The sequence below is a fragment of the Trachurus trachurus genome, assembly GCF_905171665.1.
Source record: "Trachurus trachurus genome assembly, chromosome: 8".
In the NCBI taxonomy this organism is placed as follows: domain Eukaryota; kingdom Metazoa; phylum Chordata; class Actinopteri; order Carangiformes; family Carangidae; genus Trachurus; species Trachurus trachurus.
This window is the reverse complement of record NC_139905.1, coordinates 28,830,396-28,849,560: the sequence shown is the minus strand read 5'-3', so window position 1 is coordinate 28,849,560 and position 19,165 is coordinate 28,830,396.

The window sequence follows — 19,165 nt, the reverse complement described above, 5'->3', positions numbered from 1 at the left end:
TCTCTCCAACAACAGCAGGTTGATCATCAGGCTGTATGTGCGCTGACTGTCTTGATCTGTTGATGATTGTAGCAGGAAGTCTTTTATTGCCAATCTGGACATGTGAGTGTGTTGTTTTATGGCAGACTTGTGCACCTGCCCTGTATCTGTCTGAGAGACATGCTGCATTGAGGTGTGTGTTTTACCTGCTTATATGGTTTCATGGTAAATTTAGGATTTCATGAATGGTCAGTCATTGAAATCGCAGTAGATAAAATGTTAACAAACATAACTACAATACATTTAAAGTATCTTTTTTTTAAATAAGCTTTGGTTGGAAATCAGTTGCCCTTCTGATGAGCAATAGTTTAGGAGTAGTAGTTGTACTTGGGGTGTAACTGGGGCACAGAACCACGGTGCAGAGGAATGTTATGTTACTGTCATATTGATCATATTCAGGTGGAAAGCTTTGAACACTGAAATGTCACTTGGGCAGAATTTGGCAAGATGATCCAAATACGTGACAGACTGATAAACAGGCAGATGAATTTGCCACATGTTAATAGGAAGACAGTGTGAGTTAATACAGGCCCGGAAAAATGTTTGGAATAAGCATGATTACTAATGTTACCACCACTAAAGCTGTCCGATGACGAATGAACCAACTGGCTGGAGCGAATGTTGAAGATGAACTTCTCTTCTATGTGTTCATCATCAACATGCCTCAAGAGCTGCAAGTATGTTGAGTGGGTACAAATCAGTGTTGGGGAGCTTTAAACTCCATGGAGTTGAACTACATAGCTTAACTACTATTTGCTGTAACTTGCTGGTAGTTAAACTACATTCATATTTTGTGCTGCGTCAAGTATTTCAACTACTGTTTGGGTCATTTTTTGTAGTTTAACTACTCAATTTACAAACTACAATTTTGGGCAATAATATGAAATATTGTTTGTTTGTTTTTTTAAAAAGACCTCATTTACATTTTATTTTACCATTATTGTGTTCCAGAACTCTCTTTGAAAAAAGGCATGAATCATGTCATGACCTGCCAAGCCAACGCTGGTTCTGATTGGCTGGCCCTGGCGTTCCTGTCATGGTTTCAAACATTGTTGTTCAATTAGACACACCGATCTAGAATATGTCGACCTCTTTGTAGTTTTTTATTACCGTTTTTGTTGACTGATTTACTGATTTTATTTCTAATCAATCTAATTTACAAGTGGGTAGGATTTTCATTTTCTCTTTATATTACCCAACATCGTCTATGGTCAACCTACAGTATGTTGACTGACAATGTCAGCTTTTCTTCTTAAACAAAATAAAACTGAGTAGAGGCATATTTATGCTGGCATGTGAATTTTTTGTATTATATTATATTAATATATTATATTTTGTTTCATAAACACCACATGTTGATTTATTTCACGCTGAGTTAAATGAGCATAATGAGTAAATGTAGTTGCTAAAGCTACTTTTTTAGCTGTAGTTTTACAAACTACATTTCTCCAGGAGTAGAAATGTAGTTTGTTCAAACTACTACATGGAGTTTTACAAGCTATGCTGGCAAAGTAGCTTCTGTAACCTTTACATCCAGGTTTTAACTTATTATGTCCAAGAGCTGCAGTGATATTTTGGAATGAACTTATTTCTTCCCTATTGTAGCATTATCAAACTTATTTAGAGATGAACTGGTTGGATGATCTTGGCTGTGCTCTGACCCTGTGTTTGATGCTTCATCAAATTATGCTGTTTTACGGTGACATATGGCTTCACTATGTCTATGGTATTTGATTTATTTATGAATTTATGAATGATTTTTTTAATATGAGGCTTTTGTCAAATTTGTATTAATTGTTTATTAGTGTTAATGCTAACGGGGTCGGTCCTGATGATTGATGAACTGCTTATACAGACTTTAAAACAACAGAAATGTGTGTTATGAATTCTATTTTTGTGGTGTCCTTACCACGTTTTCTTAAATTTGATCGGTGGCAGCTGGAGTTTGTGCTGAGCTGGAGATCATCACTCTGTGGAACATCCACAGTCACGTGTTGACAGAATCAGGAAAATCTCCCAATTACATTCCATTGATATGATGTGAATAATTGACTTGATTCAAATCTCCATTGTACTGTATGCAAGAAGCATGTGAGGAGACAGAGGATGTCAGAGTGTGTGTTATTAACGTGTCAGACGTCGTTTAATCAGCTCCGTCGTGTCGCCGGCTCCTCGGCGTATCTCCAGGTTGTTACTGCTGGATGTCATCATCATCATCATCAGGCTAAAACTGATGACAGATCAAAATTGAATCTTTGTCTGTGTGTCAGAGCTGCTGCAATGACAGAAACTAATTTGCAGACTGTGTGAAGCCTCCAGCCGCCCTGTGGTGTGTGTGGTTTCCCCATCAGCCCCACAACAGTGGAGCAGGTGTGTACTGACAGAAGATAAACACTAGATGGAGCCAGGACGATGTCTGTGACGTCCCAGTAGTGCGTTGACATGAGGACACTGAGGATTATATGAGCACTCTCTGCATACACGTGTATGTTTCTTTTTTTGTCCTTCTTTTTTAAAAAAAAAATGTTATTGTGTAGAGACAAACAACACAAGACACGTGTGAAGAGTTCATTTGCAAAAGCAGATAACTCCCTTTTAAAAAAATTCTAGAATCTTCATTTTTTATTTTTTATTTACATAAGGTGATATCAGTCAAACCAAAGTTGAGTGACTTTGAGATGTAACAAAACAGACATATCTAAAAAAAAAAATAAAGTTTTATTGAAAACAACACTATGCAAAGAATAATTACAAAGCCTCAGCTCATTTTTTTCAAAATGGCACTTATCTGCTTTTGCAAATGAACTCTTCAAAGAAAAAAAGTCAATAAAATAACAATAATGATAAATAATAGTAATCAAATAATAGTAATGCTACTACCAATAATGATAATAATAATAATGAAAGGGTAATATTGATTAACATAGCAAGTAATAGAGTGTGATGAGAGGTTCCATGTGTGAGGGAGGAGAAAACAAAAAGTAGATAATAGTAGTGTTAAAAACAATAATAGTAATAATAATAGTTAAACAAACAAACAAGAAGAAAAAAAGAGAGAGAAAGAAGGAAGGAAACGAGAGAGGGAGAAGGAGAAAAACTCAAACATGTGTATGTTTCTATCACACTTAGTGTGAACTTTGTAAGACAGAGTGAGCGGCGGTCGGAGACAGAATGAAGGAGCTCAGCTGTATTATTGGTGTCAGCTGATGGGCGGTGCTTGGTTCCTGGGCCCGAGGTCTTTCTGGGTGGAGTTTCCATGTTCTCCACATGTCTGTTTCCTCTCACAGTCCAAAACATGCACACGAGGTTTGATTGGTGTCTCTGAATTGTCCGTAGTGTGTGAAATTGAGTGTGTGTGCATTGTTTGTCTCCGTATGTGGCCCTGTGATTGATTGATTGATTGATAGATTGATAGATAGATTGATTGATACTGTAGATGCAGCCCTGCTTGGATAAGCTGTATAGACAATTGATGAATGGATGATAGAAACTCATGTCTGGCAGCTTTTTACTTTAAAAAAAAAAAAAAAACTTTATGTATTTATTTATTTATTCATTTTCAGATGTACAAAATGGAAAAACATAACATCAGGATGATTAACAACTCCTAACTATTACCCCTTTCTTCCCTCCCCTCTCCTCTAATGCAAGCTAGGGGGAAAAAAGGAAATTCTATACTGTATAACAAGACTTTTTGTGGCCATCTGCAAATGTTATCCCATTATTCAAAAGAGCATTGAGGTGTCATGAGGGTCTTCAGCAAGTAAAAGTAAGTAAGTTAATGATCACTAAGCAGAAGCTCACAGACTTTGTTCATCTATTTATTTTTCTATCTTTTTCATTATTAACATTCACTGTTTGTGTACAGCCATTGATTGTATCAAAATAAATCAATAAGGGAAGGTAATGCATTACAAGCAGCGCCAATGTCTCCTAAGTGGGCGGGGCCATGTGAAAAACATGACAATAATACAATACAATATTAGATGCGATTTGAATTCTGACGGATTTCGCTGCTCATTTTATCTGCTCAACCCAGAACAAGATGGTATCAGTGGGCTGCTCTCTGCTCCCATAGGCCCACGTCCCAGTTTGTTGCTGAGACTGAGAAAGGTCATAAATTAAGTCTGTTTGAAAAAGTTTGAAAAATGTCATATTGGTGGAGATGGAGAGAAAGTGTAAGTAGGAAAATAAAAACATTCAGTCAGGTACAAAAGAGACTTGTCATGGTTATGATGGTTGGAAACAGAGATGTTGAGTGTAAAAGGAAAGTGGATGTTGAATAAAAGCTAAAAGCACAAGACAAACAATGTATAGTCTGATGATGTTTGGTGCCGAAAGCAAATTCTGCCGACTTGTTGTGCAGTCTTTAATAAATGAAATGAAATTAATGAAAACTTAAAAGAGCTTACAGTATGGGTAAAAATTACAATTCATTGTGGAGATTGATTAAAGAGACAATAATTAATTGTTTTTGATCAGTTCAGAGTTAAAATTGCCAGTTGAAACGATCTTGATCGTCCTTGTTTTTGGGATTGATTGTTCTTGCCTTCTGGGTGGAAGACAGACAGTGGAAGGTTGACAATGTGTTACAAGAAGATGATGATTTTCTACAGTAGGCTATAATATGATAACTTTGAGTACTTTGAGTTTCATTTTAAAGACTTGATTTGTTTTCCTTTCCTCCCCTTTAAGTTCAAAAGAGTTTGGCTGATCTGTGATCTCTTGATTAAAATGTCTTTTTCTACGTTCAGAGAGAAGTGTGTTGCTAACAAACAGAGAATACACAGTAGATCAGACCAATGTGTTCGCATGTGTTGTCTTTTCTTTCCTATTTTTCCCCGTTGTTGAGGCGTAAAACTTACCTGGTGAACTTGTTGTCATGGTACCCAGCCCTCGCTTTGTTCCGGGTAGAAAACCAGCATCAGAACAATAGTGACAGACGAGAGTTTCACTATATCTCATTTTCATGTCACTATATCACCGTTTTTAGACTAATCTGATGTTTGTAAAGTAAAACCAATGATTGGACAAACATTACTATTTCTGTGTGCACGTTTAATGGTAGCCTAATTAGTCATGGTTATCGTAAATTGGCAGGGGTAACTGTTAGCTGTTTTACTTTAATAACTCAGTGACTCAATAAACGGTCCATGAAAAAATATTTTCTCCAGCGGATATCTTAGTTACAGCATGACTGAGCTAACCGGAGTAGCTTCATGTCGTGTCCAACAACGGGAGGGTTTTAACAGCTGACGTCCTGATGTTAGCTTAGCTACCGCCGTTAGCTTAGCTACCGTTAGCTGTCCCTGTCAGCTGAGCCACTGATGCTTTCTAGACACTGTGATTCCCCCAAACTGAATAAATACCACACATAGTAACACAAAACACACACACAGAAATAGTAATGTTTCTTCAATCATTTCAGATCTATATAGCTAAACTCTCGTTCGTTACTGTTCTCATTTCAAATTAGGTGCTGGTTTTCCACCCGGAAATAGTTGTAAACAACAAGGCGATTCGGTCTGTAGACAGATGTGAATATTGACATTGTGCACATCAAGAAAAAACCCAAGTCTGTAACATTTCATTTTATTATTTTGCTTATTTATTATTACCTAACTATTATCATCTATTATATCTATTATGTATTTAATAATAATACAGTCAAACAACATAGCAATAACTGTAGCATGAGCCTGTAAGATCTGGGGAACGTGATGCAGCAATACAAAGGACGGGACATAAAGTGCAGCTCTTCAGTAATGTGGGCTGTGATGAACACTGCAGCCTGTGGGGGGTTCCAACATGGCTGCAGACCAAATTGTTTCACGCACCACTGTAACAGAGCACAAGTTGGAACGTAGAGAGGGAAGTGATCGTCTTACATAAAAAAGAAAACGAGGGATGAGCAGAGGAGAAAACACTCTCAGTTAATCTGGCTCAGTGCGAAGAGAACAAAAAAAAAAGAAACTTCAGATGAGGAACCTTTTGTTCAAATGACCCATATTACAGAGGGGCCTCGGGGGGCCCGCAGGAGAAAAGGTCTCTCTCATGCGCTGCTTGATTATGAATGCTGCCCGGGGATATTGCTGAACTTCAGATAATTGCGGCTGAGCGGAGCCGTCGGCTTCGGGAGCCTAAACAAACTCACCTCGCTGCTGCGGCCCCCCGCTGCTCTGAAGAGGCCCCTAATACAAAATACACAGGACAGGGTTTTAACACTACTCAGCTTTCTGAAGAAAGGAGCTACACACACACACGCACACACACACACGCACAGTTGAACTTCTGTGAATGACCGGATGAAACAGTGAAGATGATGATGGTCATTACAGACGATAAAGATCAATTGAACGGCTGAAGCCTGCTGAGGAGATATCGGTGATCATGTGACATGTGCGCAGTGGTTATTGATGGATGTGTGAATGAATGGAGCGATGGAGGGAGGAGAGGATGGAGAGTCTGCTGCTCAGACACTGTGGGTCATCATATACGCGACATAAGAGGCACAGTACATATTTTTTGAAAAAAAAAGAGCTGGCTGAAGCCGAAGAGGCAGTCTGAGGCACTCTGAATGTAGTGTAATTAAAAATCCTTCATTTAATAAGGATGGACCAACGCGTTTCGACAGTTACATTGTCTTCTTCAGGGTAAGAGATAATGAAGCACATGTCTCTATTTAAAGAGTCCCAGTGATCATGTGATCATAGGACACCACCCAACTTGACAAACAAACCAAAAAAAAAAAGAAAGAGAAAAGGACAAGTATATAGTGAAATATACACATTTCACAACAGAAAACCTTTTCCTAACAGAAACCTTTGGTGCACACCAGAAAATAGATCATCATGAATTTTGGAGGTACTTTTAAAGCCCCAGTATGTAACTTATTTGGCTTTTTATTAGCAACAATCAAATATGTCTTTCATAAATACGTATTTCACTGAAGTCGAATCACAGCCGCATACAAATGAAAGCTTTCTCCTACCTTAGAATGAGTTGTTACAAGTCGTTACAAATACATAAGTGGACGACACACCGAACCGAGGCGGCCATGTTGCATCGCCATTTTTTACGTTGAGTGGCAGCGTGACCGTAGGTAACCACGGAAACTCAGCGGAGCTGTCGGCTCGGGGAGAAAGTTTTCCAGGTAGCGCCTGTTAAAACTGTCACCACTGTGTAGTGTGAGGAAGGACGGAGGCACTGGTGTTGCATTCAGGTGCAGTCAGGCAGACGGCCGTCGGCAAACCAACTGGATGTCATTTTACCCGATGAGAGAAAGACGGTAAAACGTGGGTCAGGTAAACAATACGTCATCACCATGACAACATATTGTCACGCCTGTATTGTTTTGCCTCGTGCTGGCGGACCACTTGTTTACATAGACGCTTGTTTATCCTGTTACATGCAGCGTCTGTTGTCTGTCTGACGTCTGCCCGATTTCACGTGAATGCAACATCAAGAATATGTTCCGATATGCAACCGCACCGCTAGATGGGGGGAATTCCTACATATTATACCTTTAAGGAATAATTCAAATTTTCTAAATACAAATATATATATATATATATATATATATATATATATATATATATGTATATATATATATATATATATACGTATATAGAAGTAAATACATATTTTTCTCAAGATATTTCAGGTTGTTGATAAAAGTATAGTATATATAGTTTTTTATATTAGTTTTTTATATTAGTTTTTTTATATTAGTATTTTTTTCTATTTATAGGTTATTATGTTATTATTTTACTGGTCCGGCCCACTTGAGATCAAATTGCACTGTATGTGTCCCCTGAACTAGAATGAGTTTGACACCCCTTGGTCTAGAAACTTTATATATTTGATCTATTTTAAAACATTTCTCAGAATGATAAGACCTGTCCAGACAGAACATGGCCCCCAGAGGATGATTCCAAGTGACTTTAAATGCGCTTTCTATTTTTTATTTTGACACATTTTAGATGAAAGGTCTAAGTCACAATTCCTCTATTTATTTGTCAAAGGTTGAAGGGTAACAACAAGCAGATCACACTGACACAGTGGGAGACTCAAACATGAAGGGAACTGGTGTGTGTGTGTGTGGTGTAATGGAATCTCCCCCATGGGAATACACTTTATATCTGAGGGTTTGCTGCTGAGTGCTTCTAATACGTGACATCATCCTGTGTGTGGTTTTGTAGCTGCACCTTGTTTTCCATGCTCCGTCCAGCTGCAGCCATCTTCGTGACGCACGGCTCATTCAAAAAAAAACTTAACAACTGACACAGCACTTCATCAGATCCACAGCTACATGAGGACACTACGGTGTTGAACGGAGGATGAACTCAGACATAGATCCTTCCAATTATTATTATATAACATGGTGTTATATAATATTATAGGCCATGGAAGAATTAAGTCTATTTTTTAAGTGGTGCAAAACTTTCACTCTTTGTAGACACAGCAACATTTAAACACTGATAATAAATGATAATAAAAAATAAATGATAATAGGCTAATATTATAAGTGATTTGTCATAATTCCAGTGTGTTACAGTTCTGACTCTGCACATCATGACTCATAGAAACACCAGCAGGGGGCAGGAGGTTTCCAGTTTACTGTATGTGTGTGTGTGTGTGTCTGTGTGTGTGCGCTCGCTGCCCACAACGGGACTTCATCAGTTAATTAGTTTTTCTCCCTTATTTTTACTCTTAGTCTGCCCAATGGGGATTTCTCCTCCCTCCTCCCTCTCTCTCTCGCTCTGCCCCTCGCTTGCTCTCTCTCTTCATCACTGTATCATCTATATCAGCAAATTATACTGCAGGGAAATCTTTTTTTTTCTCTTTTAAATAGCCCTCTCCCTCTCTCACCCTCTCTTTCTTCTCTCACTCTTTCCTTATCCATTTCTCCCTCCATAAGCCTATTCCCCTTGAAGTGTGCTGGTTATGGATGCTCAAGTTGTCGGCCTGAGACCAGGAGATTATTAGGAGGATACATGATTAAAGAAAGTCTCATTTCCTCCATGGCTGCAGACAAAACTTTGCCAGCAGACAGATTCAGACCCTTTTTAGTTTCCTTAACACGTCCGTTGGCACAACCACACCACGGGGCCGGCTGTCTTACAATGTGCCATTAAAAGCACTGGCTGTTCTCTCTTCAACAGCCAAATGGATGATTCCTTACGTGAGGAATTCAAAGTGAAAAAGAGAAAAAGGAAAAAGGAAAAAATTTCTGTCTGCCTGCGCCGAGTGTCATATCCAGACTGTATAGGTGAGATGTGTGAACCCTATACCCAGGCAGCAGCCATGCTAGCAGCTCTGTGATGCTAACATCATCACCCTAACTTGCACGTGGAGATGTGTATCGGTTATAACGTTAACCGTGTTTACCATCGTACGGTGGCCTGGAGGTGCAAACCAACATTACAAAATCCGAAACACTTTTACAAAGCTTGAGACATATTTACATTTTAGAAATGATTTTTACATATCATAAAACAAAATGACATTACTATTAACACATTTACAAGTCCCGAAACAAACTTACATTTCAGAAAATAAATGAACAAGAAACGAAACGCTTTTACAAACACCAAGACAAATTTACAAGTGTTGAAACACTTTTACAAGTCCCAAAACAAATTTACAAGTCCATCCATCCATCCATCCATCCATCCATCCATCCGACATAAATAAAGCTTGTGTGAGCAGTGAGCAGACATATTACTGTAAAGGGACAACGAGGAGTTTCTCCATCGGCAGAACGAAAAATTCTGCGACACTAAAAAAGTCTCATATTAATGTGGATGAATCTACGCTACCCACACTTGTTAATGGGCCCATTTTCGATAAATATATCGTTTTGTCTCTATCGTTATTTTGTTATTATTAGTGGTGAAATGCTGGGCAAGCCGACCAGCGTTTCCTTACTTTTGGTTTCGCGGACGCTGCCCGGCGGGTCATGAGAATAACGCAGCCGAATCGCCGTTTATGGTTGGAACTACGACGGTATGTGATCGTCTTCCAACCTCTGACTTTAATTCTTGATGAATGAAAACATGAGTCTGTCTTGCGCCGGTCAAAGAATTTCACGGTGCGCGGAGGTTCATAAATGTAGTGTGAAAACGCTTCGCTTTTCCAAAACTCCTCGTTTGTCCCTTTAAACATATTGTATTGTCAACTACCGAACTGAACAGGGTTATATTTTAGACAGGCCTCACAACAGGCCAACCTGACCGGACATGCTGGTTTGGGCGTTTTTTTTGTTCTTGTTTTTTTGGCCGGGTTCAGGCTGAGAATTAATACTGGTGAGTCAGGCTTCGTCAGGTCCGAGCTTCAACACCCGCAGGTTGGACTGGGTCAGGTTTTAATTTTTAGGCCCGTTGAGAACTCTAGTATGAATGAAGCAGCTTGGAAACTGTTCAGGTGGGCTTTGAGAGGTTTGGAGGCAGAAAACAGACCCGGCTTTTAATTGAGAACGGCTTTTATTTGCTCAAACCTGTAGCCAGACCTGGCCAGTACAAGGGACCAGCGTGTATTTGAGACCTGGCTTTTATTTGAGAATTTACGGTACATGAAGATTTTTTTTTTTTAATTAAAAAAAAACATTGAATAACTGCACTTTATTCATAATTTTCTCAAAGACATAAAGATACAATAGTAGAGACATAGTGTATCTATCAAGGCCAGACCACAAAGCTCTGAAACAGGAAACGCTGCTGCTTCACCAAAACGCCAACTAGAGCCAGCAACCCTCTGCACTCTACAACACAGCCAGCGATCAATACATGACTTCAGCGTTTTATATATGACAAAATCAATACTTTTTAATATTTTGCTATTCTAATGTATTCTGCTGGACACAGCCCAGGGCAAGAGAGCAGAAATATGCAGATGATGCAGGCAGCATCTGGGCTACAACACATTCACATGCTACACAAACATCTTCCTTCCACTTCCACGAGTATAAATTTAACCCGATTCATCAAAGTGTGGGGGCGGAAATCAATAGAGGAGAGGTGATGTTTTCAAAGAAGAAATAAAACACATGCTTCCATACAGACAAGGCATGAGAGGGCCACTTAAGTGCTTGCAGAGTAATGGAAAGTGAGGGTGTGAATGGATGTGTAGCATGAGTTCACACTCTGTCACAGAGTTGCAATTAATGTCTGTCTTGGCCTTATTAACCATAAGCACAGTGTTTCCCCTCAGTGTGACTGGGGCTAGGTTGTCGTGTGCACAAAGGGAGAATTCCGAAAACATACTAGAACCACCTCTTGGTGATTCTCTCCCTCCTCCACCCAGACCAGAACCAGGTTAGACGTCTTGAGCTGTGGCTAAAAAAGTGTTCTGTGAGGTCACTATGGCTTTGACCTTTGACCTTAAACCTGAATCTGTTCATACTGTCCAGGTGAGCGTTTGTGAAAAATCTGAAGATGTTCAGGTAACTTTCCTCTTGTGTTAGGGTCGCCACTGACCCGTTTTTAGACTTTTATACCACATAAATTTGTTATTGCATCAAGGCTTTTTGACTTTGTCAGGAACCTCTATTTAAACAAAATAAAACCAATTTTTTTTTCACAAAATTCTAAAAGTCTTTGGTTAAAAATGTGACATTTGTGTTGTTAGGGTCGGTTATGACCGGGTCATAACAATAAGAACAATAATGAGAGTTAAAACTGAAATCATAAGTGCAAAGCCAACCTTTTCATGGATAAGGAAGCCTAACCAAGAGATGAGAAACAAATGGGATGATAAATAATAGTTTTTAGTGTGTTTTACAGCTGATTTAAAGCCCCTGTACAGACTTTTCATTTAGTGTTGATTTTGGCGGCCCCTGTGGACTAAAGCGGTGGTGTTTTGCCAGAATGAAAACTGCATTTCCCATTGTCATGAAGACGTTTGTCTGGCCGGCGCGTGTAGATTTGTTTTGGAAACGTCGGAAAGAAGACTTGCTTTCAAAACTTTTAGCAGCTATCTGCAGCGTGCGTAGTAATGTATCTATTCGTATGGTTTCGTCAGTGGTCCGACCCGACCATGCCTTCCAGAGGTATAGAATTAGACTACTTAGAAATAGCGTATCTTCACACTGATGGGCTCATTTGCTGTTGTAGGTAACGGAGACACATCAGTAGAAACCAGAGACTTTTGCGTATCCAGTTAAAAGCTCCATACAGGGGCTTTAAGACTCTGGTCAAAACCGACCCTAACGCAAGAGATGGTAGCAGAAAGCTGACAAGAGGAAGGTTAGATTGAAGTCAAAGGGTATACTGACAGAAAAGGCTCAGGGTCCCACACCAAAAATATTAAAACCAACATTTTCATGGATAAGGAAGCCTAACAATGTAACCAAGAGATGAAAACAAATTGGATGAAAAAAAATGTTTTTAGTGTGTTTTACAGCTGATTTAAGACACGGGTCAAAACCGACCCTAACACAAGAGATTGAGAGGACAACAGTATCAGGCTTTATCTTGCACTGTAATTGTAATATAGCACAACCATAAAGCCCTTCATATTTACACTATGGTTCCTGATGCACTGAAACTCACCCATGTTCCTCACTTGTAAGTCACCTTAGATTAAAAAAAAAGTAAATGTAAATCTAAATGTAGATGAATAAGAAATCTGGTGTAAACTGAACCTTTCTGGCACAACTTCACCAACTTGACACATTTCAGTCTAATAACACAAAACACATCCCATGTAACATTTCCACTCAGTTCCACACTTCCTACACACTTCCACTCTGTGATGGAGTGTAGCTGGATGGCTGAAGGGTTTTAAGAAGAAGACGTCTCCTTGGAGGAAACAGAAAATTTGTCGTTCCAAGAAATATTTCAGATAGGAAATTGGAAATAAAACAGCATTTATATTATACACAACATAATGATCTTGTAAACTGAAGATGAATAGAAATTTGCTCCTGTTCTTCTTTGGCTGCATTTCTTTGTTGTTGAACTCTTTCGTTGTTTGTCATCTCCCTTTTCCAGCGACAAAATGTTCCAAAATACAATATAACATCTAATTTTGTCATGTAAAGTAGACCATCAAATGTCTGTTTGAGTTTTAAAGCAACTTATTTTTTTTCCTTTGAAAATAAACACATATCAGGATTATTTTGTTGGTGTGTATGGACCTTGTCCCAAAATATGACCATGCATAGCATAAGCTCACCCCCAAAACACTGATATGTGAAAGGCAACAAAATGCAACATGAAAACAGGCTATCATGCAAATACATACAGTACCAAGCTACTGCAAACCCAGAGAATGGAGCTAAAAAAAAAATCCAAAATGTGTTTAGGATCTTAAACTCTTGCATAAGTGCTGCATTTTGGATAAAAAAATAAAAAATAAAAATCCGTAATTTTCTATATTTAAAATCTATCTCAAGAGAAGTCCCAACTGATGACCACCAAAGGTTAAAAAAAACAATTTCAGACCAGGAAATAATGAGCTGAGTGGGAATCCCATGATAATACATTCATGTGAGCAGATACATCATAAAAGTAGGTGATACAGTATATGAACCAGTGTTTGGTTACCCAATCATCACAGCGATCACCCAAATGACTCCTCACTTACAACTGTAAAGTATCAGAAATAGCTTTTGGCTGAGTCTCTGTCACTGCAGCAGAAACCACAGGAAGCCATCTCTTGATTTTTCTGGCGTGTGGGCCCGATCAGTCAGATCAGTGTTCTCGGAGAAGAGCCAGAGCAGCAGAGTGACCACTGAGCACGGCGCTTTTCTGCCGCAAGAAGAAGAGAAGAGGAAGCTGGTAAGCGATGTGGAGAGGGAGGCTGAGAAAGAGCTGCTGTGTTAAGACTGTACATGTCGAAGCCAAGTCATCAGAGGGAGGAGCAGCAGCTGGAATGACCTCCACAGATGAATCTAAGTTTTTTTTTTTTTTTCTATGTGTGACGGTGTGTGTGTGAGAGAGAGAGAGAGAGAGAGAGAGAGAGAGAGAGAGAGAGAGAGAGAGAGAGAGAGAGAGAGAGAGAGAGAGAGGACTGGCCGACAGACAGATAAAGACTCTTTAAGGCACTGATACAATGCACCCCACCGTTAGCAGAAAATGGACTTCCCATTGTCATTGAAGAGCAGTTGTCAGCTTCTTTTTTTATCTCTCAGGACTGAGTGAAAGGATCCTGCCTGGAAGCTGGGTTTCTCTGAGCGAGCTGCCTCCTAAACCTGCTACACCAACATACCAGGGTGACCGCGGGTCCTTAATAAGTCCTACATACAAATGTACTAATAAAAGGCCTTAAAACGTATTCAATTGTCCTAAATTCAGATTGTTTGGGACGTTCTTCTTGCCTTCAAATGGAAATTGTGAACTCCTATTTACAATGTAAAAGGGACAACGAGAAGTTAGTTGGTTATAAAAAAAGCCTCATATTAATGTGGATGAATCTACGTTACCCACACTTGTTAAAGGGATAGTTCACCCAAAATTCAAATTTCACTCATTATCTACTCACCCTCATGTCAACTAATAGCTGTGAGAATTTTCAGAGTCCTCCATGCCTTCTCTGAGTTACGGGGGGGGGGGTCCGCGCAGCTGTATTTGTCCATATAATGGTTGTGAACGGATACCACTTGTCTTCGTCCAAAAAGACACACCCAAAAACATCCAAATACCTCTATACTGCTCGTCTGTAATGTCCCTCTTGTATTGAAGCCCCGACATGAGAAATTGTTCCGCCGGTCAGTGCAACAGGAAGAGCAGTGAACTGAGACACTGGGAGCTTCCGCTACAAACAAGCTTAAAATATAGACTTATTTAATTTTTTTCGGAACAATTTCTCATGTCGGGGCTTCAATACAAGGCACGGAGGACTCTGAAAATTCTCACAGCTCTTAGTTGACATGAGGGTGAGTAGATAATGAGTGAAATTTGAATTTTGGGTGAACTATTCCTTTAATGGGTCCATTTTTGATAAATATGTCATTTTGTCTTTATCGTTATTTTGTTATTATTATTAGTGGTGGAAATGCTGGGCGAGCCTTTCGGTTTCGCGGACGCTGCCCGGCGGGTCATGGTAATAACGCCGCCGAATCGCCGTTTATGATCGAAACTATGAAGGTATCTGATCATCTTCCAACCTCTGACTTCCATTCTTAATCAATGAAAACATTCTTGGCAAATGTTATGGCTTTTGTCCGTCTTGTGCCGGTCCAAGAATTTCACCGTGTGCGTGGAGGCTCATGGGAAATGTAGTGTGAAAACACTTCGCTTTCCAAAACTCCTCGTTGTCCCTTTAACATCACCGCAAGAATTTCTGTTAAGAAACACACAGCTTGCAAAACGTGCAAACTCAACTCTGAAACTAGACTAATAATACAACTTATAAGAACCAAAGAAAAGAATGAACAAGAATCAACAGTATGAACAACTGTAATTGGATTGCTCACAAACAGGTCTTGCAATTCACTAAACCATGCGTGAAAAAGTGCTGTGGTTTGGCTAACCCTAACCCTATGAAAAGGGTGAGCACACCCACGCTTTCAAAATAGCCAATAGGAAAGCAGTTAGTTAGTTAGTTAGTTTAAGTTTATTTCGGACATGTTAAAAGAAATAAAACATAATACAGAAATGGACAGACATAACATATAAAAACTTTGCAAAAACAACATATGAACAATATATATATATATATATATATATATATATATATATATATATATATATATATATATATATATATATATATATATATATATATATATATATAATAAAAAAATAAAAGAAAATAATTGAAAAAAAAAGGTAATTTGATTATTTTGTTTTTGTTTTGTTTTGTTTTGTTTGTTTCATATCCGAAAAGGAGTGGGAAGAAGTAAAACTTATTTACTCCCACCCCTTATTCATAAATTATCTATCAAGTTATCTAGTCATTATAATATATACAGTAAGTTAATTTATGAGTTATTTAACTGGATTTATTCTAATATATTATTATATTTATATGCATATAGATTTATTCTAACATATGATTACTAATCTTTATCTCGCTATATAGTCATATACATATAAAAACATATACAAACACATTCATACATACAAAGACAAACTGAAAGTAACATGAACCGAGCAACAAATAACTAAGTCGGTAAATAACACCCAAATAAATAATAATAAGCACCTTGTGGTTGTCAGACACCCTCATTTCTGTACATACTGAAAATAATTTCTTTGTATTTCTTTTTGAACTGGATTATGTTTGGACATTCTTTTAACCCCACATTCAAACTGTTCCATAGTTTAGTTCCACAGATAGAAACACAAAAGCTCCTTCTTGTTGTTCGTATGTTCCTGATTTTGAAGTTAAATTTTCCCCTTAAGTTGTAAGTTGCAGTGAATTTTTTTTGACAAGGAATGACAAAATTAGAGAAAATTATGAGCACTCAAAAGGTATAATTGTGATTTTCTTTTTCAGAGTTTTGATTCCTCTGAGTGGCCACCCTAGCCCCCTCCTAGACACACCCCTGTCTGAAAGAGAGGAGTCACAGAAGGGTTTAATTAGCTGACACAGGAGTGGTGGTTCTTTGTGCCTGAGTCTTAATGGAAGAGACATCAGAAACTAACCTGAGACTTTATCATCAAAGTCAGTATCTTAAGTTTTCCAAGAAACTGTGCTACTGCACACTTTTACCAAAGTTTAGTTTGGAGAGAAATATAATTTTATTTGAAAACAGTTCATGGTTCAGTTCTGGTTTGGTTTAAGGAAGCAGTGAGGTTAAGGTCAGAATATCTCTTTTATTAAGGTCTAGAGGATTAAATCAAAACTGCAATAGCAGTGCAGCCACCAAAAAGACAGGATATGTATGCGCTGCAGCCACATTAAAGGGATAGTTCACCCAAAATTGAAATTTTCTACTCATTATCTACTCACCCTCATGTCGACTAAGGGCTGTGAGAAGTTTCAGAGTTATCCATGCCTTCTCTGAGTTACAGGGGGTCTCGGCGTAGCAGTGCATGTCAATATAACGGTTGCAAATGGATACCAACTGTCTTCGTAACAAAAAGACACACCAAAAACATCCAAATACCTCCATGCTGCTCGTATGTAATGCCCGTCTTGTATTGAAGCCCCGAAATGCGAAATTGTCCTGAAAAAAATTAAATAAGTCTATATTTCAAGCTTGTTTGTAGCGGAAGCTCCTCTTCCCGGTTCGTCAAATTTGGACGAACCAGGGTCTGTCCTGGTGTGTCTTTTTGTTACGAAGACAGTTGGTATCCATTTGCAACCGTTATATGGACATGCACTGCTATGCCGAGACCCCCTGTAACTCAGAGAAGCCACGGAGGACTCTGAAACTTCTCATGAGGGTGAGTAGATAATGAGTGAAATTTCAATTTTGGGTGAACTATCCCTTTAAGGTCCATTGTTTCAACACAAAACAGAACAAACCCAAACTTCAGAAACAGAAGCCAAACAGCTACATTGACTCTTATATACGGTGTGTTTTTCTGAAGATACAATCAGCTACATTCTCCATCACCTCCGTCCTGCACTGGTCTTTGATACACTTCAGAATCCATGACGCTGGTCTGTGTGGTGTTCACATTAAGCTGAAGCAACAGGTTTCATCTTTGATTGATTTCATTAAGTGATGAAAGCTTTTTTTACTTTTAGTCTGGAGTCTGGACCATATCAGTTTGTTTGGTAGTTTGTTTTAATTTGAGGTGTCACACAGATCTGAGACCAGAGTTGTGTTTAGGAAGTGAATACACTCCCACAAAGCTGTGATGTTATCACACTGCTCTGATAATTGTTCTTTTTGTTTTACACTTCTATTCAGACCTGGTCCTGCCCCCCTCTGTATGGTTTCCTCTTTGATTGTTCAACTCTGAACATGATGTGAATGTTACTCTGAATTATTCACAAAGCCTCTGTCTGAGGTTCCTCTCAGAAATCCATAGACGCTGCTGAAAATCACTCAAAAAAACTGAGTTGTGCAGGGTCTGTATGGGATGTAGTGTGTTTACTGGATGTCTCAGTTTTAGGCAGATTCTCATTGCTTCAATGTGACACTGACCAAAAAAAATAAATAAGCAGATCCATTCAATTAATTTACAGTCACTTCAGTCCATTTACTGTTTACAGCATAATTGATATTTTTCTTCATCTGTAATGAGTTTGCAGCAAATAAACAGAAAGCATTACTTAATATCGTCCTCACATTTACAACTTTCAAACAGACACTTGTGAATCAATTTTCTTTTTGTGGAGAAAAAAGAAATCATTTGTGGATGCTACAGTAGTCCTGTGCTTGTGGATTTGCATTTTTCCCACACAGAGTTTTGAGATAAATACTTGAAACAGTAACACGCACTACATTAAAGGTTGTAAGATATGAAGAGGCAGCACCTGGTTTAAGTCTTTGATAGATAGCCTATAGTATTAGGTATGGTTGTTAGTATTGATATGTGTTTTGTTTTGAAATTACAAACTGGGCTTTTATTTTTCATTGCTAATATGTGGGCTGAGCTAGTGTTAAAGGGATAGTTCAACATTTTGGCAAATTGGCCCATTCTCATAATCCCTATAGTCATAGCAGTAGGTTCGTTACCTTTAATTGTCGGTGCAAGCTATTTTTAGAACGGCCGAGCAGAGCCATGAGCTGCTCAGAGCTACGCTATGGAGGCTAATGGGATTTTTTGGTTTCCCTCATCAAGCTCAATCAACAATCCAACAACTCGAGGTAAATTCATGCAAAACCACTGATGCGCGTTGCCTTCAGGGGCAGTTTTTCAGCAAGCAGTCTCTGCATTTACCTCGAAAACAACTCAGTCTTGTAACGTTCCGTTATTATCTCATAGCGTGGTGAATGTGCAGCTCACAACTTGTCCACCAGAGCGTTTTGGAGTTGTTGGATTGTGTATTTGATGAGTTTGATGAGGGAAACCAAGAAATTCCATTAGCCTCCGTAGCGTAGCTCTGAGCAGTTCACGGCTCAGCCGTTCTAAAAATAGCTTACACCGACTATTAAGGGTAAATGCTGCTACTATATATGTTTACCTTGCTCTGTGCTGCTGACAGTCAGAGCTGGAGGCACATTGTTTTAGGGCTGTTTATCCATACATCTAGAGATGTTCCCATAACATGTTTTAACCTC